The 23,108-nt window shown below is 51.0% G+C and overlaps 1 protein-coding gene and 1 long non-coding RNA gene across 4 annotated transcripts in view; one reads left to right on the top strand and one right to left on the bottom strand.

Moving 5' to 3' along the window:
• Positions 1 to 644: 644 nt before the first annotated feature.
• LOC140686834 (uncharacterized) lies at positions 645 to 2,792 on the bottom strand. Its single transcript, XR_012060816.1, has 2 exons — positions 1,907 to 2,792; positions 645 to 1,520 (listed from the first exon to the last, which is right to left on the bottom strand). It is a non-coding gene; the product is annotated as an uncharacterized lncRNA (long non-coding RNA).
• A 141-nt stretch (positions 2,793 to 2,933) lies between these two features.
• Positions 2,934 to 23,108, top strand: part of RAB7A (RAB7A, member RAS oncogene family) — a 54,845-nt gene continuing 34,670 nt past the window's right edge. The window contains exon 1 of one of the 3 annotated variants that reach the window (XM_072941976.1): positions 2,934 to 3,140. The gene's annotated coding sequence lies outside the window, so the exon portion shown is untranslated. Of the gene's footprint in view, positions 3,141 to 3,209; positions 3,741 to 23,108 lie in introns of those variants that run through there. The other 2 variants (XM_072941977.1, XM_072941978.1) reach the window with 2 other exon arrangements.

Below are 23,108 nucleotides of genomic sequence, written 5' to 3'. Positions count from 1 at the left end.
CATGAGAGCAGGGGTCTTTGTTTTGTTCAGCATTCCCTCTCCAGTGTGCGGAACAGTGCCTGCCGCTCAGTAAGTGCTCAGGCTACGTTTGTTGAATGAATAAATAAATGAAAGATACAAAGGCCAGTGATGTAGGGCCTTGAAGGTTGTTCCAAGGGGATGCAAAGTGCACGCAGGGACGGACGTGTGCTGGTCAGGTAAGGGCACGACGTCAGGATGGAGCCATAGGAGGGCTTCAGTCCACAGCACGGGAAGGATGACGGTGGAAGAGGGCCCCCGTCCCCACGGCCCTTTTGTGTAACTGCAATCCGCTTTCCGTTTTTAGTTGGAGCTGCAGTCATTGAAGTTTAATGTGCCTGGACATCTGCAATGACTCGGTTCCGCGGCCGGCAGTTGACGCTGGCTGCCCACTGGGGGCCCAGCTGGAGGCATGGGGAAGAATACCTGCATGGGGTCTGGGAGCCTCACAGCACGGAGGCTGGCTTCGGAGGCTTCTGCAGCCTGAGCATTTCAGGAGGTCCAGGTGAAAGCTGCGAGGTTCTTAAGATCCAGCCGTGGACTGCTGCTGTATTCCACATTGCTACACTCAAAGAAGTCAGTAAGGTCAACCCAAACTCAAAAGGAAGGGAAGTAGATGCCACATCTCAAAGGAAGGAGGAACAAAGAATTTACTGCTTTCTTTAACTTACCACAGTCTACCTCCTGGACACAAATTATTTCTATTTCTCCTTTGTGCAAAATATACCCCCACCTTCTCCCAAAGACCCTAAAAGTCTTATCTCAGTACATCACTGGCTCCTAACGGATCTTATCATGTAAATCAGGTTCAGGTGCAAACGGAGCTCCTCAGAAGACGAAGCCCCTACGATTCCGCATGAACAGCTTCTCGAGACCTGTTCCTCTTGATCTGAAGAACTGTGAGCTGCAGACATGTTTTCTGCTCTCCACAGCCCCCAAAATAAAGTGGACAAGCATCAGATAACCGAAGCAAACACTTCTCTCGCAAGGGGGAGAACAGGAGTGGCACGGCTACCCTGGGTCGCAGCAATTCTGCAGTCCAGTTAGGCTCGTGCTGCTGGGCCTCTGACGAGGGCCCAGGCCTCCTCCTCGGGAAGGACCCTCTGCAGCTCCGGACTCCAGCTTCTTGGATGGTGGGTTTCTTCTGAGCTGTCCTTTCTTTTCCATAGGAGGTAGCTCATGTTTGCATCTGAGTAGTCTTCTCAGTGTGCTGCTTAGAAAGCCAGGGGTTCACAGGTCTCTTTATTTGTGTGCTCTGCCTTTTTCTGTGTTCTCTAGTTGTTTATCCTGAAGCTTGGCATTTTGAGTGGCTGCAGAGTGGGGCAGAATTACCGTAATTCATGGCCTCAGACCATTTCCAATTTCCATTGCCCTGAATGCTCTGTGAACGGTACTCCCCGAGCACCTACTGTGCCCCAGCACTGTTGCAGGAGCCGAGAATCTGGCACGGATGAGGCAGACAAAATCCTTGCCTTTATGGGACCGCCGTTCTAGCTGGGGAGCTGGATGATGCACAAATAAGTACGCAGTATAAAAACCCAAAAAAGCAGGAAGGGAGATGGCAAGTGAGTGTTTTGTGTCTAGAGTGATAGGAAGGGGAACTTCAGTTGTAAATAGGGAAGGCCATTTTTACTTAGAAGATGACGGTGAAGTCAAGACCCGAGGAAAGTGAGGGAATGGCCGTACAGATATCTGAGAGCAGAGTTGTCCAGACAGAACTACAACTGCAGAAACTTTAGTTAGATGTGTCCCTTCTCTTGCTGTCAACTAGTGTGGTTTGAGCAGACTGACCACAGGGGACATTAGAAGGAGATGAGGTTGGAGAAGTATTCAGGGGTCAGACGGGATAGGACCTTTTGGTTGTAAAGCCTTTAGTTTTTATTCTTACCTATGGGAATAGCTTGAGTGGGAGAATGACATGGTCTGACATTTTTATAGGATTGCTCTGGCTGCTGCGTTGAGTCTAGACAGGGAATGAGGTGGGAGCAGGAATCCAAGGTCGTTGGCATGGTCCAGGGGAGAAGCGATGGAGGTTCAGGCCAGGTGGGAGCAGCAGAGGTGGTAGGGAGTCCCATTCGGAGTCTCTTGAGGCCAAGGATGAGGGGTAGGAGAGAGAGAAGGGGAGTTTAGTTAGTTTCCTAGAACTGCTGTAGCAGATGAGGTTGGTAGCAACGGAAACGTACTGTCAATCACAAAAGCCGGAAATCAAAGCCTGCCACCCCGCCCACCAGCCCGGGCCTGTTCGTCCGTCTGTTTGGCCTTCTATGGGTGTGGCTGCTCCCCGCCCTCCCGTGCGCTGCTCTGCTCTGTGTCTGCGCTCAGTCGGCCTCTGGTGAGCCCACCTGTCACTGGATCTGGGCTCACCTGGGTGACCCAGGTTGCTCTCATCTCTAGAATCTCAACTACCCCTTCAAATACCCTTTTTCCAAATCAGGTCACATCCCCAGGTTCTAGGACATATCTTTTTCGGGGGCCACTATTCAACCCACTGCAAGAAATGAATGATTCTAAAGGTTTTGGATCCAGCAGCCAAAAGAACGAAGCTTGCGTGAACCAAGATAGGAAAGGGCTATGAGAAGAGCATGTTGAAGACGGAGGTAAAGTTCTGAGTAGACCTCAATGTGTTGGGGTGAACTTGGTAGGGCGCCCCACCCTCCTCACGGCTCTACAGGTTCAATGATCGCTTCTGTGATTCTAAACTCAGCGGCTGGGACGTCGGTCGGAGGGTCCAACATGGCGCCACCCTGCTCCTGGCAGGGCCGCAAAGATGGCGGCAACCACTGGGCGCAGACATGTTTGTGCCACGTGACCCGGGCGCGGTCCCAGGCGGCGGAACGTGACGCACGGCTGAGGCGGGGCTCCTCCCCCGCACCCCTGGCGTCGGGCGTCTCGTGACAGGTACTTCCGCTCGGGGCGGCGGCGGTGGCGGAAGTGGGAGCGGAGCCGGAGTCTTGGCCATAAAGCCTGAGGCGGCGGTAGCGGCGGCGTTGGAGGCTTGGACAGGCCGGGGAGCCCGCTGGAGCCAGAACTCGGACTTTGCTCCGCCCCCGTCCTCCCTGCGCCTCGTCCTCGACGGAGCCCTCGCGACGCGCCCGGTCCGGAGCCCCAGCGGAGCGGCCGCGGTAAGCGGCGGCCTGGCCCCATCCCCCTCCGCGGCCCCTCGGCCGCCGGCGCGCGCGCCGTCCGCGTCTCGGGCAGCTCGGGCCCAGCCTGGCCTGGCGGGGAGGCTCCGCGGCGCGCAGGGCCCGGCGCAGGCCGGCCGCGCCCGCCTGGGGGTCAGAGGTCGCGGGTGTGACCTCGGCAGCGCTCGGCTGCTTCCCGGTGGCGCCCGGCCCGAGACCCGCGAGGGCGGCCCGGCCTGGGGGCGCGGGCGCTGGGGCGGCGACCCGAGGGCGGGGGCCGGCCGGCCTGCGTCGGGGGCGCCGCCCACCCCACCCCGGCCCGGCGCGGGCCCAGGGCCGAGCGGCCTGACCCGGGCCGGGTGAGAGGCTCCCGACGGCCCGGCCCCGAGTCCGGGCGGTGAGTCAGGTCACGTGCCGCGCTCGCATCTGGCGCCTGTGTACTTGAGATGCCTCTGGCTCCGGCGACAGGGAGCTTTTTGTCATAAACACGTTACGGTGAATCCTGAAGGAAGTTTCCAAACTTACTGCGGGAGAGAGCTGTGTTTGGATTCCGATCGCGTCAGGGCCCTCTCACTGCATTCAGGTCGGGTGTACTCGAACGTAAGGAGTGGTTCGTAAAATTGGGAAAATTGAGAAGAACAGTAGCGAACATTGGAGCGCTTGTTGTATGTTGGGCAGCGTGGCAAGACTTTTGCACAGATTATTGCGTTTAATTCTCAGAACAGCCTTCTGAAGTACCACTACTGTGCTCTTGTATGGATGGGGAAATCAGAGATCGGAGAGGTTAAGTCATTTGTCCAAGGTCGCCCAGCCAAGAAGTTCCCGAGCAGAGATTCCAGTCCAGGCGGCCGACTCCAGAGCACTACACTCAGCCGTGTGGAACTGCTTTCAGACATCCCCGAAGCTTGTGATTTGCCTTTTGCTGCTTGTATCTGCCTCTCTTCGCCTTCTTTCTTTCTAGTGATGTCGTTTTGAAAGCCGCCTCCAGAACGTTAGTTCTGCCTTAAAACCGTCACATACTCCGTTTGCAGTTTTGATTTTTGACACACTTTTTTGTAGCGTAGCGCCAGTAAATTAGGATCTCTAGAATTCTAACAAAGTACTTGATTGAAGTTTGAAATTTTTTTCTCCTACATCTTTTGTCAAATGAGTTAGTCTGGCTATTCTACTACGTGAACCTCTCTTACAACTTAAGCGCATGGGTGTCCCGCCAGTGGGTTCTTTGCTGTGGAAAATACTGTATCTTCTCTTTGGAGTCCAAAAGAACAGGCTCTTGTCTCTTCCTTGTGACTTAAGCAGCTGATTAGCCGCATGACTTCCCATCCGTGGATTAATAAAGTCTCCTATTGGTGTGTTTCTCTCTTCAGACTTAGGAGAGTTTGTTCAGATTTGAGTCTAAGAACTGGAAAGTGAATTGTGAGTGCTTCTCCTGAAGATACTGTCTAAGCTGAAGCTTAGTGCTTAACACCCTGTTGTCTGATTTTTTTCTCCTTAATCTTTGTTACGCAGCCTGCTGTATGTGAGTGAGTAATAAGTCTGGTAGTCTTAAATTATGTTTGCACATAGAGGAGAGAATGATGAGTACCTTTTCATTCATCCGTCAGGTGTTCTGAGTGCGTACCATGTATCAGGCGTTGCCGGGTATTGACTCAGGGTGGCGTGGTTCCTATCCTCAAGGAATTTAAAACCGGTGATTGATCGCGGCCAGGAATTCTCTTGTGGAGTGGCTTGGAGGTAGAACTGGAGGGTTTTGTAGAGAGGAGTTATTTCTCATCTCAGCAAGTGCACCTGTAGTAATACAGACAGCAGAGAGTTCTGGCTAAGTTTGAAAGTTTTGTTCATTTTAACAACAGCGTAGGTATGGTTTGATTTGGCTTTGAAGAGAGTACGTAGACGTTAACATCGCAGTTTCTAATTGGTCATGGTTTTTGAAGAGTAACCTTCCGCGTTCAGCCTGTTTGTCCGTCTGCTGCAGTGGCACCTGTGTCGTTGCTCACTCAGGAGGGAGCTGGTGTCACCGCCGTCTCGCACTGTGAACGTTAGCACTGCTCTCCGAGTTTGGCGTGCTGGGTCTGTCCTACAGCTGACAGAGTTTAACGTCGTCCAGGACGAAACCCCCACCCCATCTCCCGCAAATCCTTCTTCAAGAGAGGATGTGCTGTTTGTGTTGTGGTAGAACTGCCTGAGTGGAGGAGACGCGAACGTGGGTGTGTCCCTCCAGATAATGGTTAGCAGTCCCCTGGGGCAGAAATGGTTTTTGATGCCAACCAGGCCTAAGCCCCCAAACCCCATAATCAAAGAGCGTTGCTTTATACTAAAGGGTGACTTTGAATCCAGTTCCTGACCCCACCACCAAGTGAAACGAAAAGGTGTTGGTTATCTGATTAGCTTTTAATCAGTGTCCAGAGGGATCTGCGCTAGTAACATTTTTGCCCTTACATTTGGCGTTGGCCTTTTTCTGCAAAGGGGTAGCAAACCCAGACTACACACATGGGACAGTCGTTTTATGTGCTATTCCCTTGTGAGATTTGACATCCATATTTATCATTATCCCTATCATAAATTGTATAACTCTCCATTTGTGTGATTGAAACATGGCTGAGAAGACTGTGACCAGATAGTGGACTGGGGGTTACAGGCAGGGCTTTCCGGGGAGGTCAGGAGGAGCCCCTGCGTCAGGCTACAGCAGTGGTTCCCCTTGGCGCTGATGTCATCCCCTGAGGATCAGGCCGATGCTCTAGAAATCAACCCCCGTCCTCCCATTTTGCAGCTCCCGGCTTCCTCCTGACTCCTGTGGCCCAGGCAGGTTGCCACTGTGTTCCCAGCCATCCAGCCCTCCGTCACCGCACACGTGTCTGTCAGTGCTGCTTAGTGGGTCTCTGTGCTCCCCTGTCTGCAGTTTGCTGCAGTGTGTTGACCTCTTCAGGGTCTTGCTCTAGCATCTTCCCTCTATTTGCTGCTTTTTTCCTCCCACGTGTGGCATTAAACAGAAAAATAGTTTTCATTTATGTTTTAAAACTTCCTAATGGTGGTTGTGGTCAGTGTGATTTGCGAATCAAAGAGAAAAGTGATGCCGAGGGTGAAATCAGAACAGGTTTCTTAAACCCTGTCTCCGGCTAGTTTCAATTTTAGTGCTCCAGGCTGTGATTTCAAAAACAAATTTAAGAATAGCTACTTGCAAAATGTCTCTGTGGGGGAGGAAGAGAGCTTGGGAGTTGGTTCCAGCGGTGACATACAGTGTTGGCCTTGTTCATCTGCCGGGAGATGCAGCGCTTAATGCAGGGGCTCGCAGGCCGCCTGGGGCTCTCTGCTTGGGTGATGTCACCACTGCCGTGGAGCTCCGTCTGACTGGCTCTGTTGTCCATTTCCGGGTTGCCTAGGACTGCTCGCTGTCAGGACGGAGCAGATCGGAGGGAGCGTGCTCAGGGAGCCTGGGGACCGGGCGGTGTTGGGGAGCCCGTGGGCTTGCTGGTGCGCCTGCTTCCAGACGCGGGCAGGGAGCCTCTGTCCACGCCACCCTCTCAGGACACGTGGCTTTCCTGGAGTTTCCCAGCTCAGTTAGGGAACCCTTTAAAAATTACCTCGTGGGATAAGTAGTTACATCACTGGTTTCCGATCTTTGTGTGTGATCTTAATTGTAAAAATTGTTTCCACTTGATAAACTTTTTAGTTTGGATTGTTTGAGAGTATACCACAAAGCTGCTGTGAATTAACTTTTAAATTAACTTTTAAAACACCCAGCTGTAACAGCACAGACTATGGAAAATTGTGCCTCTTACACATGGCATTTGGTCAGTCTGCCAGTGATCCTCTGAGCACTTACTGACCCAGCAGTCCCAGAAGTCACTCTGGGTCACTGGGCAGCCTGCAGGTTCACAGCCACTCTAAACTCCTGACCTGCGCCACTCATGTGATGGTTGTTAAAGAGCGTTCGTGTTTTGTGGAGACCTTCCTACACGCTATTTGTCTTTAAGTGTTTTTTAATGTTTGTGTAGTACTTAGAGTTCACGTAGGATTTCAGCTGGCGCTCACAGCAGCCCTGCAGGCTTAGAGGGTGGCCGTTTCTGTGCTGCCTGAGGGAGCTGAGGCAGGGTGCTCAGAGGACTGGGGTGCTGATCTGGGTCTGCGAGACGGCGCGGTGCTCTTCCTGATGCACCGTCCTGCCCTTTTGATTATTCATGATTGCTAGAAAGCCCTCAGCATTTGACTCCTTGTAAAAATGTATCTTTCTTCCACTACCTTTTATTTAAAATGACATTTCTCTTTTGCTGGTTGTTAAATGAGTCAGTTCTTTAGGGGAAAAAAAAAAAACTAGGAAAATACAGAAGTAAGAAGAAGAAAAATTCAGTTCAGTACCCAGAGGAAAACCGAAGTGCTAACTGGTTATTTTATTTTTATGGATGTACACTTCAGTACCTTACTGTAATGATGTGTTGTGAGAAGCCAACTTCAGAGGGCCCTGGATAGTCTTTGGGTCCTCTGACCTGTGGGACCTCTCCCAGTAAACCTGCAGTGGCTGGATGCCAGGCATCCAAGGCGAGCTGTGGCTTCAGAGGTTTCGTGGCAGCCAATGAAGACCCTGGTGCGCTCAGTTCCAGAATAAGGTTTACTGCCATGGTGACAGTGGGTAACATGGTGTTGCCCTTATTTTTAAGTAATTTGTCATTTATGTATTTTAGTAAACTTTGAAGTAGAACATACGGAAAAGTACAAGTAAGTGAACAGCTTGGAGAGTTTCATAAACTCAGAAGTCCCCTCCTGCTTCCTTCAAGTCGTTATCATCCCCTCCTGCTGATTTTTTAACACTGTAGTTTACTTTTGTTTGGGTTAGACTTTGTGTAAACGGCTTCATACACTGTGTACCCTTTTGTATCTGTTTCTTTAATTCAGTGTTGCCTGTGAGGTTCTCTGTTGGGTGCAGCGGCAACTCCATCTTCATTGCTTGGTAGTATTTCGTTGTGTGGTGAAGCGTAACGTGTCTGTTAACTCGCTGATGGGCGTCTGGGAAGCTTGTGGTCCGTGGCTGTTAGAAATAAAGCTCTGTGAATGTTCTTGGGTCTGTCCTCTGGGGAGCACAGGCACACATTCCCATGGTTACTACCGCGGACCGGAAAGGCTGTTCCAGAGGGTGTATCTGTTCACTGCTAGCGCTGCTGTATCGCGTAGCACGGACTGGGTGGCTCAAACAACAGAAATTTATTTTCTCATAATTCTGGAGCCTGGAAGTCCAGATGGAGGTGTCAGCAGGGTTGGTTAGAGTCCTCTCTCCTTGGCCTGAAGATGACGTCTTCTCACTGTGTCCTCTCGTGATCTGTCCTCTGTAGGGGTCTGTGTCCTGATCACTTCTTACAGGGACACCAGTCCGACTGATTAGGGCCCACCCCATGACCCTGTTTAGCCTGAGTCGCCCCTTTGAAGTCCCCGTCTCCAGATACTCACATTTTGAGGTACCAGGGGTTAGGGTTTCAGTGGGGGAGGGCGGGGCACACAGCTCAGGCCGTCCCGGCGTTGGCGGCACTCCGTGGACACCGCCAGTTTTCCAGAGTGTGCCGCTTCACGCTCCTGGCAGCCGTGGATGAGTTCCACTTAGTCCACATCTTCGCTAACACTTGTTTGTGTTTGTTTGTTTGTTTGTTTGTTTGTCTTTAAACTGAAGTATAGTCAGTTTACAGTGTGTCAGTTTCTGATGTACAGCATGTTTCAGTCGTACATATACATACATGTTCATTTTCATAGTCTTTTTCATTGTAGGCTACTACAAAGTATTGAGTGTAGTTCCCTGTGCTGCACAGTAGAAACTTGTTGTTTATCTGTTTTGTATGTAGTTAGTGTCTGCAAATCTCGAACTCCCAGTTTGGCCCTTCCCACCCCCTTTCACCCCGGTAACCATAAGTTTTTTCACTGTCTGTGAGTCTGTTTCTGTTCCGTGAGTTCATTAGTGTTTGCTAACACTTGTTAACTTTCATCTTGTCCCTGTGGTAGGAGCCTGTCTCTCTCTGGCCGCATTCAGTCCTAGCAGAGGCATCTGGGGGTAGGGGGCAGTTTTTGGAGCAGAACGTGTTGTAGTTTGACTCTTCCTCTTGTAAATGCCTCTGAAACTCGTTGGGGTTAGAAAACCGGAATGACTGTAGTCTGGTGAGCAGTGAGCCCTCCATAGTTGCCCTTACGGGTGAGTTTTTGCATTTGTAATCTGGACTCAGCCTGGTGGTGACATTGGCTTGAAGGGTCCTCTGTGGGGTATAAACGTAGCTGTGGTAGACAGTGCTTTCACTGAAGGTCTTCTTTGGTCTGACACTTGCATCCCTAAAATACTGGGTTTCCTAACACGCGTGCTAGAAATAGGTCTGTTTGGCGTGTTCTCACTGACCGTTCAGGTATCAGCTGGTGTCTGACCAACAGCTTTCTGGCTGAGCGACCTTGAGCTTCGTGCATCCGCTGTGGACCGTGTTTGATGGGGGTAATACTATTTGGCTTTGCCCCTCCCCCACTCCAATCTGCTTGAGGGCAGGAATGAATCATTATTCTAGGGTGAGTCTTGAAATATTACTCAGTAGACTTAAAAATATTTTTCCAGTTCTAACTTGGCACAGGAAGTTACTATTTGTAGCATGTAAGTTATGCTTCTGGACCAGTGATTAATATGGACGCTTTCCTGAATGATAAATTATGTGCTCTGTGTTCATTTGACACGATGTTACTGTCTACTATAAGAAGACACTGCTGACAGCTGTGGGGAGGGTAAAATAAAGAGCCCTGGAGGGTTAGGAATAAGGGTAACACTGAGGCAGAGGAGAGTCATGAAAATAGCTTAAAGAAAATACTGGAAGTGTTCAGTGATGGGGGTAGGTGGGTCCTGAGTAGGTTTTTGGGTAAATTGATAAGGAGGGGCGACTTGGGAAAGCCTTTTTGGTTGGAGGGGACGGTGTAAGCAAATGCGTGGAGGCAGGGAACCGGCAAGGCAGGTGAAGGGAGTGTGGCGTCTTGGTGTGGGAACGACGGTGTGTGGGGGGCTGGGTCGGGGGGGCGGAGGGCGCTCCAGCGCCGTGTTGCAGGGTGTGTGTTGAGCAGGCGGTGCTTCACTGCTGGCACTCGGACGGGGCAGAATCCTGGCACTTGGCCCTCACAAGCCTGTTGAGTAAGACTGATGGGGTCCCACTTACAGGTGAGGGGTGACCTTGGTGTTACAGTTCACTGAGGGAAACACACATTGAGAGGTTAGTGGGGCGAGGACTGAGATACAGATGGTAGGCCTAAACCTTCAGAGAGGGACTTCCTCAGAAATGTCTTTCAGCACAGGTTACAAGTAGGAGCTGGCTTTGAGGGATGAGACCAAGAAAGAGAGCTGTTAGCTTGATTTTCCTCTTCAGCCCGCCCGCCCACATGGGCTCTTAGCAGTTTACGGGTGATCTGTTCTATCGGGTAGATGCTTGAGATAATCTAGGGTCGATATCAAAAAGTTTTTAACTGCTGAAAACAGTTCTCTGTAACTGTTTTACTAGCTGCTTGCTTTCCAACCTGTCTTACCAAAAAAAAAAAAAAAAAAAAAAAGGCGTGGTTGTCCCGGTTTCTGAATGAGGACTCGCAGCTCTTGGTTTGGTGCCTGCACTTGCCGCGCTGAAGAGCAGTTGGGCGTCCTGTTCGAGAACCTCGATGGGGCTGCAGCGTCCTCCGAACAAGAGTTGCTTCCAGGGAACTTGATTCTCTGTGGAAGCTGCCTTCGTTTTCTCCCTCCGCACACGTGAGTGTGACGCGTTGAGCAAGTGTGTGTAGAGAGATACAGATGTGAACAGTCTGTTCACGTTTTGTAAGTGCAACTATTACGTTGTTTGTGCTTCACTTCAGAGGTCAGACTAAGCAGCCTTTGGGTTGTCACATCGTTTTTCAGATGAGAGAACCAGCCTGGAACAACACGCCCAGTGTCGTGGAGGCCCCGGGACTGGCACGTGTGTCTGCCACCCCGGGGGTGGTGCGGAGAGCAGCACCTTCTCTGGGAGAGCGGCCTTTTTCACAGATGGGCGCGTGGGGTCGTTAGGTGTGTTTATTTACGGAGGTGCTGGGGGTCGAACCCAGGATTGTTCTGTAGTAGCAGGTGTCCTCAGAATGGCTAAAAACACCGCGGGTCCTTTTTCTGCTCGGGGAGCGGGTTCGGCATGGGTTTTCCAGGGCCTCTGCATCATTCTTACTCCAGCCGAAGAAGCAGCCACAGGATGGGGTGCTGTTGGTCCTCTTGGCAGAGCAAAGGAGAACTGTTGGCCAGCCTCGCTTCCGTGGTTAGGCGTTCCAGCCCAGAGGTGACACGTCACTTCTGCTCACGGCTCACTTGGCTAGAGTGAGTCACACTGCACAGGGGCTCTAGAGGCGCGCTCCTGCCGTTGACTTGGAAAGCACTGAGTTGGAGATAGGTGGGAAGCGGCACTGGTTTTGCATGGGCTGGCTTCAGTAGGTAGCAGCTGTTGAGGGAAGAAGGCCTCGTTTATAGATTCTTGTTCCAGTCGGCTGGTAATTTAAATGCTAAGCAGGTACCAAGTTGCCTGTGATGTCACTCACAAATCTCCTTCCTGTCCTAAGAAATCTATTTCTTTTAAACGTCAAGTGTGGTAACCTCAACTCGTGTGCCTTGAAATATCCTTCGCGGGACATAGGTGTGAGAGGAAGGTTTGAGTCTGAGTCCTCCCTTGCCCTCTGCACTTTCCTTCTTCCAGAGCGCTGCGGGCGGTCTCAGAGTGGTCCTGGGGTAAGTGGTCCTCGGGTCCTGTTCCTTCCTTGGCCCCGCAGCCCTGTGTTCCCTTTGCCCCTCGCTGTGGCCCTGCACACACTGTCTCCAGCCGGTCTTCCTGGCTTTGTCCTCCTCTCCGTGCAGACCCTGTGCCGCCCTGAGTTGCTCTCCTTCCCTTTTCCTTACAGCCTCGTTCCCTGCTCCCTTCAGTCTGGTCCCTGCCACTTCCTTCTCCCTGTGCTCTGTCTGTTGGCGTTCTGCCTGACTCAGGCACCCGCTAGTTCCACCTCTGAAGCTTTTCCTGGCCACCTCACCCGTAATGTTGTCCCCTTCCAGCGAATCCCTGTGACCCGTATTTTATATGTGTGTGAGTACAGCACAGTGGGGTATGTTGGGAGAGCCACATTCAGATAACTTTGATTACAGTATATGGTGACAGTTCTGTTTTATTGTTAGTTGTTGTTAATCCCCTTCTGTGCCTGATCTGTGAGTTAAGCGTGGTCATGGGTGTGCATGTGTAGGGAGAACAGAGCGTAGACCTGTGGTTTCGGGCACCCCCTGGGTCTTTGGACGTGTCTCCTGTGGAGGGGGAACTGCTGCAGTGGAATAACTGTCCACAGGGCCCTTCGTGTTGTAACTGTCTTTGGCTGTTGGTCGTACTGCAGTGGCTTTTGCAATATCCTGACTGGCAAGATGACACCATTGAAACTTAAAGGACCCTCTCAGCCATTTGAAAAGCTGTCACCTGCGTGGAACTCCCCCTGCCCATTCACTTTTTTGTGAGGGGCAAAGGTGATCTCATCGCTAGGTGGTTAGATTTTTTTCCCTAAAATGAACTTGTTTCTAAATTGCAGAATCAGTATAGAAGTCTTGAAGTGAATAGTTCTCTGTCATCTTTCTGGATAATTTGGTGATTCTACTTGCAAACTTACATGTTTATCTTTAGAGGGGATCGCACAGTACCCACTCCTGTAGCCTGCTTGTTAAAGGTTCTCTCTGCACGCTGGACACCTTTCGTCATCCGTGCATCCTGCTCACGATCCCCGTGTGACGCTGCTTGCCCCGTAGTTCAGCCATGCTCTAAATGAACGTTCTGGTTACTTTCAGCTTTTCTCTTTAACAGAATTATTTAATGTTAGTCTTTGTCCACTCATGCTTTTCTGAAGATTTAGTGGTTATTTATACTTAAAGTGTGATATTCATGACTGTACGGCCTCCAGGAAGGTTGTGTACTTAACAGTTGTAGCTTGAGAATTCTCTTTACATAGCTGCCGATTGTCAGTTTTCGTAGTGGTTGCCGGTTTAACTAGTGGGGAACATTTAAATGGTGCCTCTTTATTTAACATTTCCATTTCTTTGATAAATAAATTGAACTTTTTAAAAAAGGAAAAGCCATTTATTTTTCTTTTGTGAATTGGCTTTTGTTCTCTGAAGCCCAGGTAAGGGTTTTTTTTTTTTAACATACAGCAAGAATTTTTTAATGCAGTGATATTTTTTGCAAAGCAGGAATGTCGACCCTTTTTCATGTTGCAAGCGTCCCTGGCTTGTTCCACGTGGCTTGGTGTGGTTGATGCTCTGTTTTTGTTTGGAGAAACTCTCCTGTAGTCACCTGTGTCCACTTGTTTTGTTTTCTGGGTTCGTATTGTGCTCAGACCCTCCCCATCCCTAGGACAGTAAAAATGTTTTCCCCTAGTACTAGCATGTTTGGAATGCTTCTGTAGTACGTGGTGTCAGAATCTTTTTCCAGCTGCATCGTTGCCCCAGTACTTCATTGTATCGTCATCCCTTCCTCGCTGACTTCTATTGCACACGCTGATTTCCCACCTCTGTGTGTCTTTTTTAAACTCCCTGCTCCACTCTTTGTCTCTGGGACAGAGCCACTGGCTCCCTTGCTTCTCTCTTTCAGATACATTCTGATGAGCTGGGCGGTTTTCCATCTTTCATAGAACCCTGTTGAAGTTATGCTCAAAGACATGTTTGCTTCTGATTACATTTGTGCTCCTACCTCTTGTCCTGTTTTTTTGATCGGTTTGTCCAGCAGATTCATTTATCAAGAAATGTACAGGAAGCCTTTTTGTAAGATGCTCTGGTAGAGTGAAGGAGCTACACCGCACCTCGCCCCTCGAGTGTCTGGGGCAGATACGACATACTTGTTCGTTCGGTCAGTAGGTTTAATCATGCACCTGCCGCCCCCCAGCCTCGCACACGTGCAACAGAAAACTTGAGTCCTGGCCCTGGTGAGCCGTGGGTGTGGTGGAGCAATGGTACGGATCTCTTGATCCTTGTATCCCTATTGTCTTGTGTAATGGGTTGGAAAAAAACTTCGGAAAGCAAGTATTAGGTTTTAAATTATGTTCATGAAGCTTTTAAGCATTTCCTGTCTTGGTCTTTTCTTGCAGTGTTTGAACAGGCACAGTTCTCATGGATTCCTCGTGTTAAGTGTTCCTGTCTAACCTTGACAAATGAGATTTCTTTGTCATTCCTAGTGAGGGTTGTTCACAGCAAATTCTGTAGGAATGAGCCAGGCTTGGCAGGTGTGAAAAAAATGTTTCTTTTCTGTTTGTTAATTGTGACAGATAAAGGGGGTTAATTAATTTTTACAGATAAACAGTAGACCACTGGGCCAGTCTTATTTTCAGGGCTTTTGAAGAAGTATTAGCAGTCTGAGTTGGGCAGAACAATCGCCTTTTAGACAGAAAAGAAGTGCACCGGGTCAGCCAGGTCCTTGCTGGCTTCTCTTGCTTGTTGTCTTCTGAAGGGTAGCTGGTCGTTCCTGCGTGTTGTTACACGAAGTCCTGTGCACGTGTGACTGCCCAGCGGCCTCGCCTGGCGGTGGCCCTCCGTGCTGTAGATAGAGGCGTGGCCTGTGTGTGTGGAGGGCAGCCCAGCCGGCCGAGTCTCGGGCCGGGCCAGGGCCTGGGAGCTCGTGGGGGCCCCTCGCTGGGCGGGTGGTGTACACAGTCAGCTTCCCCTGTGGCTGTTCCCAGGCCAGAAGCAAAGCGTGCGTGGCGAGATCTGAGGTTTGAGTTGGTGGTTTTGCCCCCGCCCCTGTGGTAGAGAACACGCTGCTGCTCCCGGTGACACGGGACGGGGAGGTGCCATCCGCCAGGTGTGCGCTCCGGAGCCTGCCTTGGGCCGGGTGCTGTGCTAGGGAGGTGCCGGGGCAGCGAGATGGTGCCTGTCCAGGAGGGACTGTCCTGGCTGTGTGGCTCAGAGCGGCTGGCTACAGAAGGGGATGACATCACATGAAAAAGGATTTCGTGGTAGGCCTCTGGACGGGTGTTCATCTTTTGTGAAAAGGTAACAATATACTTGATTGATCCATAAGGAAACCTTGAGAGCGAGTCTGTGTCCCCCCTCAGGCCCTCCTGCCCAGAGACAGCGGGGAACCCTCTGATTGCTTGGCTTTGACCTACAAAAATGAGTCAACCTAACAAACAATGGGAGCATAATTTGTTCTGTACTCTTCTTTAAAAAATCTAACTACATTTTATAACGGTCATTAATGATACATATCAGCCTGCCTGATGTGTACTCAAATGTTTTGAACATGTATTTGAATGTGTATTTTGAAGTAGGGGCAGAGTTTTCTTCCTGCTTGGATTTTTTTTTTTTTTTTTTTTTTGGGCTGAAAGAGATGCATCAAGGAGGGGACCTGACCTTCCAAGTGTGTTAACATGCCAGAACCTGGAAGCAGGCATCTGGATTCTTGGCGTGATTGGTTTGAGGTTGTTGTAGGCCTTGGAAATAGGGAGGAAGAGTTGGGACCGAGCCCAGCGAGAGCGGGCGTGGCGTGCAGTACTGCCCTCGTGGCTTCAGGTGCGGTGGGCTTTGCGTCTTTCGGGTGTGCTGTTACTCGAGAGCTCAGGTAGGAAGGACTGTGATGGCTAGAGGCCGTTTGTGGTACTCTCATTTTCACATTAACTGCATTTTGTCTTGACATCCATCCATATTTACAGATTTAAAAAGAAATGACAAGAAAAATACAAGGTTGAAAGGATTTAGCACAGATGTGATGTGATGTGTCCAGGCCTGTGGGGCATGATGGCTGGGGGGGCTCTGTTTAGATGGGCAGTGGGAGGGGCGAGCCCAGCAGAGCTGGTCGAAAGAGGAAGCAGGGGGAGCTGCTCCCCGGGGGAGAGGAAGTGAAGATACCTGGGCTGGGTTGCTGGTGTGGTTTCCTGGTTTGTATTAGCTTCTGGTGACACAGAGACGTCCCCTGTTGCTGTCATCAGCGATGACGTCACATTCGTGGCGTGGCCCCTGACTGATCAGTGCTGGTGTGATTGATGGCAGTGTTGATGGCTGTTAATTGGAGGAAGAATGTGTTTGCTGGGAATTGCTGACTGTTAGAACATCCATTTTTCATATTGTAACACCTGGCTTACCTGCCTGATAAAAATGAATTGCCTCGAAAAAGGCATGTCTTAGAGAGGTTTGTGGAGTGAGAGCTAAGGACTCCCCTGCATGGAGCATGTTTTTGTGTTTTTAGCATGTATGCTTCCAGAAAGACACTTCCGTTAAGACAAAGGAAGCTAAGCACTGATGTGTGCTGGCCCTGGGTTGGAAGGGTTAACTCAGCTGCAGCCTCGGACTGCTGGGAGGCTGTCCCGGAGTGCAGGCTGCGGAGGAGGGTGCGGGGTCGTCCTCCCGTGTGGCACCTCCTCAGACCACGTCCCCTCCTGGTGCCTGGATGGCGCTCAGCCCGGAGCCGCTAGTGTGGTGTTCGGGGTCTCTGCAGGTAGATGAGATCGTCTTTGCCTCCTGCCACGTACGGAAGCCTTTCCTGTGTCTTCTGTGCTCACGAGAGGTTTAAGGAAGGCGTTACCTTTAAGAGTGACTCCCTGGATCTTTTACCAAGACGAGAAAACAAATCGTACCTCAAGTTTAAAGATTTGTGTCCCTGGCATTTTCTGCAGAGAGAATTAGCAGTGATTCAAGGGCTTAGAGTTTGGGCAAGGTCTCAAAGTTGGACTGGGTCATGGATACTTAACTTAAAAGACTGCAGACCGCAGTGATGTTGTGCAAGGTGCCGGAGGTGGGAACGTCAGCGGCCGGCCACTGAGCTGGGAAGAGTGGTGGAATGAACTGGTGTGGAACTCCGGAACCTGCTCGGGTGAAGTGCTTCATGGAGAGGCTGCTGGTCTCTCACGAGCAAGTGGTGTGCGCACAAGCAGGCCGTTAGCTGTCAGCACGCGGCAGCCCGTGAGGGAGGGAGTCGGGTCTCCAGACACCACGTGGTAATACTCAGGATGTCCATTTCACAACAACAGCGGCAGCTACAGAGCGTGCAAAGAAATGGGCACGTGTGGCCCATTCACTGGGGAAAAAGGGTTTGACAGAGAACCTGCCCAGAGAAGCACAGATGTTGGAGCTACTAGTCAGGGACGTTAAATCAGCCGTCTTAAAAATGCTCAAGGAGCCCAAGGAAACCATGGGCAAAGAAGTAAAGGAAACGGGGAGCACAGTGTCTGGACAGAACGAGGCTGTCGAGAGTGATTATAACAGGACCCAGGCACGTTCTGGAGCAGGAAAGCTCAGCTGCAGAAGCGAACGCTGTATCAGAGGGGGTCAGCAGGCGGAAGAGCGAACCAGCTTGCTGAAGGTCAAGACAGTTGAAGTTGTTCAGTGTGAGGAACAGTAAGAGAAAAGGAGGAGGAGAAACAAACCCAGCCTGAGTGTAAACCGGTTAAACTGTCCTATTACAGCTCGGACTGAGGAGGGAAGTGGGCAGCCGCCGGGCCAGCCAGCGGGCCCAGGGCTCACGGAGGAGGAGTTGCCGCCTCGTGAGTGAGCGCAGGTTCTGGCATCGGGGCCAACTGCCTCCCAGGCTCTGAGCTGGGGGTGTTCAGGTTTGGAGACGCAGACAAAATGCACGATTGGCGGTGGTCCTGGGAGCAAGGGGGGCCAGTCCAACCTGCACTCCCCAGCCTCGCTCCCCATTTCTGTCCCGTGTGTGCCTGACACTCCAGCTTCCTTCTCCCAGAGGCCTCCTCTCCATGTCCTGGGGTCAAACCCAGGCACCAGGGCCCCCCAGACACCGCCTCCCTCAAGAGGCTGCCCTGCAGGTGAGCATGCACGGTGCTGTGAGCGTCCTCCTCTGTCCCTGTGAACAGGTGTCTGGGCTGCAGTTGGGTCTCGTCTCGTCTTCCCAGCTGGACTGTGAGCTCTTCAGGTGGGATTTAGGTCTGATTCACCTTGGGGAGCCCAGCGGTGCTGGACCAAGTGCCTGGCATGCAGGCTCCCCAGGGAGGAAGCTGCACGTGCAGAAGTATCTGTGGGAAACTGTTGGTTCCCTGAGAGTAAAGTGCAAGGTGACAGGTCTGCAGGGGGACATCACGGAGGGTCCCCAAAGCCCATTGAGGAGCTGAGACTCGCCCTGGAGTGGATGAGAGCCGTGGACAGATTTCCAGGAGAGTGACACTTGGCTGAGCGCACCTGGGGCTGCTTAGTGTAAAGAAAACCAGAGTAGGAGATAAGGGGGTGCAACTTGACCCCCACTGGGTCCAGCCCTCTTCCTGCTCCCCTGTCCCTGCTCTCGGCATGGAGGGGCGTCCCCTCTGATCAGACGCGAGCTTGCGGGCAGGGTGGCTGCGGGATGAAGGACTGTGCAGCTCATTCGGTCTCAGGAAGCACGTCCCCCGCTTCCCAGGCACCCAAGAGGGACTCCTGGACGACGTCTGAAACACAAACTCGGCGCCTAGAAAGGGAGTTACCGGGTCCCTGGGAATACGGAGCTGCGTTTTCAAAGACACCTTTCCTCGGTCCCCTCCATCCCTCTGGGCTGCTGTCTTATCGTGCCTCCTCCCTCTGGACCCCGGGCTATCTGGCTCACTGTGGAGCTCCCCTAAAAACGCAGGTTGCGAAATGGCCCACGCCTGGGTCAGGCCTCAGGAGAGACGGCTCCATGCCACCGTTACAGAAAGGAGAAGTCACGGTGGGAAGGCCCGACTCTGGTACGACAGGGAGCTCAGCTGCCCAGGAAAGTGGCCCCAAGCCGCTCTGGGGGACCACACCCCCACCGTTTCCCTGACTCCCCACACAGGCTGGTTCATGGGTCTTGGTCCTCATTATCACAGGCCTCAGGACAGGAGTTCCCCTCTGTCCTGAAAACAGTCTGTGATATTAGTACAAGAAGGCAACACAGTTTTCTGCATTTCTGCCCTGCGGTGTGGCCCCCAGCCCTTTCCCTTCAGAACCACAGTTGTCACTGTTGCGAGTTAACTAGTTACCACGGTCATTCTTTTGGTCCTGCCTCCATTTAGTTGTTCTGATTAACTCCGGGCACTACATCACTACCTGCTTCTCCAACTGGGCCACACACAGCCCCAGTTCTGTGCACGGAGGATGCAGACAGGGCTTCTGTGACGCGGCTCTCTGGAGCATCGAGTCCATTGTGAGAGCTGGAAGAACCAAGGGCTCGACAAGAACCCCCTCCCGCAGCGGCTTGGGAGAAAAGACAAGAGCTGGGGAGGGGAGATGTGCCCCCGGGAAGACAGCCCAGTCTCACGAGTTTCACCCAGGTAGGGCAGGGGCGGGCCTGTAGCCAGGATGGCCTCCCCTCTTGTCCCCAGGTGGCTCCGGGCCATGGCGGTGCTGGGTACCCTTCTGACTGAATCCCCTGCAGAGAACACCCCTCTGTCCGCTGGACCAGGACTTCTCGCCCAGGCGTCCAAGTGCACACGGCCTGTACTTCTGGCCCCACCCCAACCTGCAGCCGTGTGTGCCCAGCCCTGGCCGACCCCTGACAGGCTCCTGGGGCTCCGTGTCCTCCTGCTCTCCTTTTAATGCAGGGAGCATGGCTTGACTGTCCTTGGCCATCAGAGGGGAGCCTTGGGCTCACCATGCTGTGGTGCTTCCTGAAACAGTTCGGGCCTCACCCAGCCACCCTGCAGGTTCTGGCTGCCCAGGGCCCCACCCTGGGGCAGTTGGTATTCCCGAGGCTCCGGTATTGCTGCTGGTGCCGTGGGTGGAGGGGGGCCCCAGGCTGGGCGGGGGACTGGCAGGCTCTGTGGCCTTCTGCCCCGACTCCTGGTCCTCCTCAGGCCACTGGCCTTCTTCCTGGTGGAGCCGGTGGGGATGAGAGGCTCTGCTGATGACTCACTGCTGAGGCCAAAGTCTGCAGTTCTCACGTGCACCTCGTCCTCAGAAGCAGGTGTTTTGGCCCCAGCTCCCTGCACCCCGTCCCCTCTGGTGGCCATGCTGCAGGGCAGAAACCAGCTGCCATGTGCCCGGGCCTGTCTGTCCTGCGGCCGAGGTCCTGTAAAGGTCAGTGAGGAAGCAGAGGGCTTGAATGACACAGTAAACCGACTGGATCCAACAGAAGCGCCCAGGACCTGCCCAGAACAGCAGAACACACTTTATTCTCAGGTGGTCGCGGGTCATTCTCCAGGAGAGACTATAGGCCAGGCCGTAATGTAAGTCTCAGTAGGTTTTAAAAAGTAGATTGTCGTACGGAGTATCTTCCCCAACCACAGTGAAGTGAAGTTAGAAATCAGTTAACAGGAGGAAAGCTGGAGAACCCACAGATTTGTAAACATCAAACAACACATTCAAAGGCCTAACGGGCCAAAGAAGAAATCACAAGAGAAGTTTTAAAATATGTAGGGACAAATAAAATGAAAACACAATATACTCCAACTTACAGGACACAGCAAAGGAGTGCTCAGGGGAAAAGTTACAGCTGTAAATGCTGACATTGAAAAAGATCTCAAATCAACAACCTGACTTTACTTCCTAAGGAATTAGAAACAGAAGAAATCAAACCCAAAGCTAGTAGCAGGAAAGGAAATAGTACAGATCAGCACAGACAGCCCTTCAGATTGACTAAGAATTTTTAAAAGGCTCATGTTACTAAAATCAAAAATGAAAGTGGAGATATTACTACCCATTCTACAGATAAAGAGGATTAGGAAAGTCCTGTGAACACTTGTATGCCTACAAATCGGATCGCCTGGATGGAACTGACACAAACTGCTCGGACCAAACAGAAAATAGAATGTCATGCTTGTCAAGCTAGGAGATGGAACCGGTTATCAGAACGCCTCCCGACAAAGAAAAGCCCTGGCCCTAATGGTGTCACTGAAGTCTCACAGACATTCAAAGAACTGACACCAGTCCTTCTGTAAGGATTCTTCCCCCAAGTCGAAGAGGGGAACATTTGTTAACCCATTCTGTAAGGCCAGCGTTACTCTGACGCTGGAGCCAAACACTGCAGAGAAAGAAAACTACAGATCGGTATACCTTAGGAAGAGTGGCGCAGAAATCCTTAACAAAACACCAGCAAATCAAATTCATCAGTGTATTAAAAAGATTGTGCGCCACGACCGAGTGGGATTTATTCCTGGAATGGAATGGCTCCATAACCAAATAGCGATCATTAACTCACCACATTAACAGAATGAAAGGAAAAAACCACATCATCTCAACTGATGCAGAGAAAACCGTTGACAAAATTCAACACCCTTCCATGGTGAAAACCCTCAGAACAGTAGGAATGGAAGGAAATTACCTTAACGTAATAAAAGCCACACATGAACAGCTCAGCATGAACATCGTCCTCAGTGGTGAGCGATGAATACTTCTCCTCTAACATCGGGAACCAAGCGCAGGGGCACCCACTGTCACCACTTGTATTCAACACAGTGCTGGAGGTTCTAACCAGAGCAGCTCGGCACAGGAAGGAAAGACAAGGCATCACATTGGAAAGGAAAGAGTATTTTTTGCAGATACATTATCTCATACGTGTTCATACAAAATTTTTAAAAAATTAAAACCTGCTAGAGCTAATAAACTAATTCAGCAAAGTTTCAGGATAGAAAATGAACACACAAAAACCTTTATACTAAAAATGAGCAATCTAAGAAGGAAATTAAGGAAACAATGTCATGTACAGTGGTATCAAAAAGAATAAAATACCTGAGTAAGTTTAACTCGGTAGGGGAGAAAGACTGAAACTGTAAACTGAAAACTATAGAGCATTGCTGGAAGAAATTAAAGATGTAAATAAACGGGCATCTCACACTCATGGGTCAGAATATTTAGTATTAACAGGACGACAGTAATGCTCAGAGCTGTCCGCAGATTCAGTACAGTCCTTATCAAAATCCCGGTGACATTTGTTGCTGAAATAGAAAAACCCACCCTGAAGTTAAAAATCACGGGGCCCCGAGTGGTCCAAGCTCTCAGTTGACGGTCTCCCACTTCCTGGTTAAAGCTGCAGTAATCAGAGGGCTGTGGTCCCCGCACAGAGGTGGCACCTGTAGGCCAGTGGAACAGAACAGAGAGCCCAGAACTGAATTTCGGCAGAGGTGCCAAGTCCATTCAGTGGTGAAAGGACACGTGTCTTCAACAAACAGTAACAATGCTGGGGAAGCATCTGCCTGCAGAAGAATTTGGACCCTGACCTATCGCCATGTACAGAAACTGAATCAAAACTAGTCAGAGGCCTGTATGTTAAGAGTTAAAAGTATAAAATCCTTAGAAGAAAATGGGAAAATTTCACAACATTGGATTTGGCAGTGGTTTTGTGAATGTGACACCAAAGGCACAGGCAACAACAGGAAAAATAGATAAATTGGACTAACTCAAAATTTAAAACTTCCGTGTTTCCAAGGACACTAATCAAGAGTGAAAAGACAACCCATAGAATGGGGGAGGATACTTATAAATCGTGTCTCTGATAAGGCTTAATGTTCAGAATACATATTTAAAGCTCCTACAGTCAACAACAAACAAGCAGTTTGATTAAAAATGAGCTCAAGACCCAAACAGACATTTCTCCAAAGAAGATATGCAAATGGCTGACCCACTCACAGAAGCACATGTCCCCACTAGCCGTTAGGGAAATTCAAATCATCCATGACAGAGTACTTCACACAGACTGTGACAGCTCTTGTTTTTAAAATGCAGAAAGTACATGGTGGTGAGGATGCGGAGAAGTTGGAACCTGGGGTGTTGTTGGTGGGAATGTAAAGTGGTGCTGGAGCTGTGGGGAGCAGTTGGCTTTGCCTTACACAGGATGACCATTCGTCAGGGCACTTGTATGCACCCAGGATCTCAGGTTCTTGTGCACTGTTGTTCATGCCAGCATTATTCACAGCAGTCAGTAGGGAGGAATAGCTCGCATGTTCATCAGCTGATAAACGGATAAGCAAAACGCGGCGTATAGGCAGTGGCCTATGCTCACCATACAAAGGAGTGACGTTCCGGCGCGGCTGCGGCAGGATGGACCTTGAAACATCTCACTGAGA

Source organism: Vicugna pacos, chromosome 17, assembly GCF_048564905.1.
Source record: "Vicugna pacos chromosome 17, VicPac4, whole genome shotgun sequence".
Taxonomy (NCBI): domain Eukaryota; kingdom Metazoa; phylum Chordata; class Mammalia; order Artiodactyla; family Camelidae; genus Vicugna; species Vicugna pacos.
The sequence above is the reverse complement of the archived record's forward strand: the minus strand, read 5'-3'. Positions and strand labels throughout refer to the sequence as shown.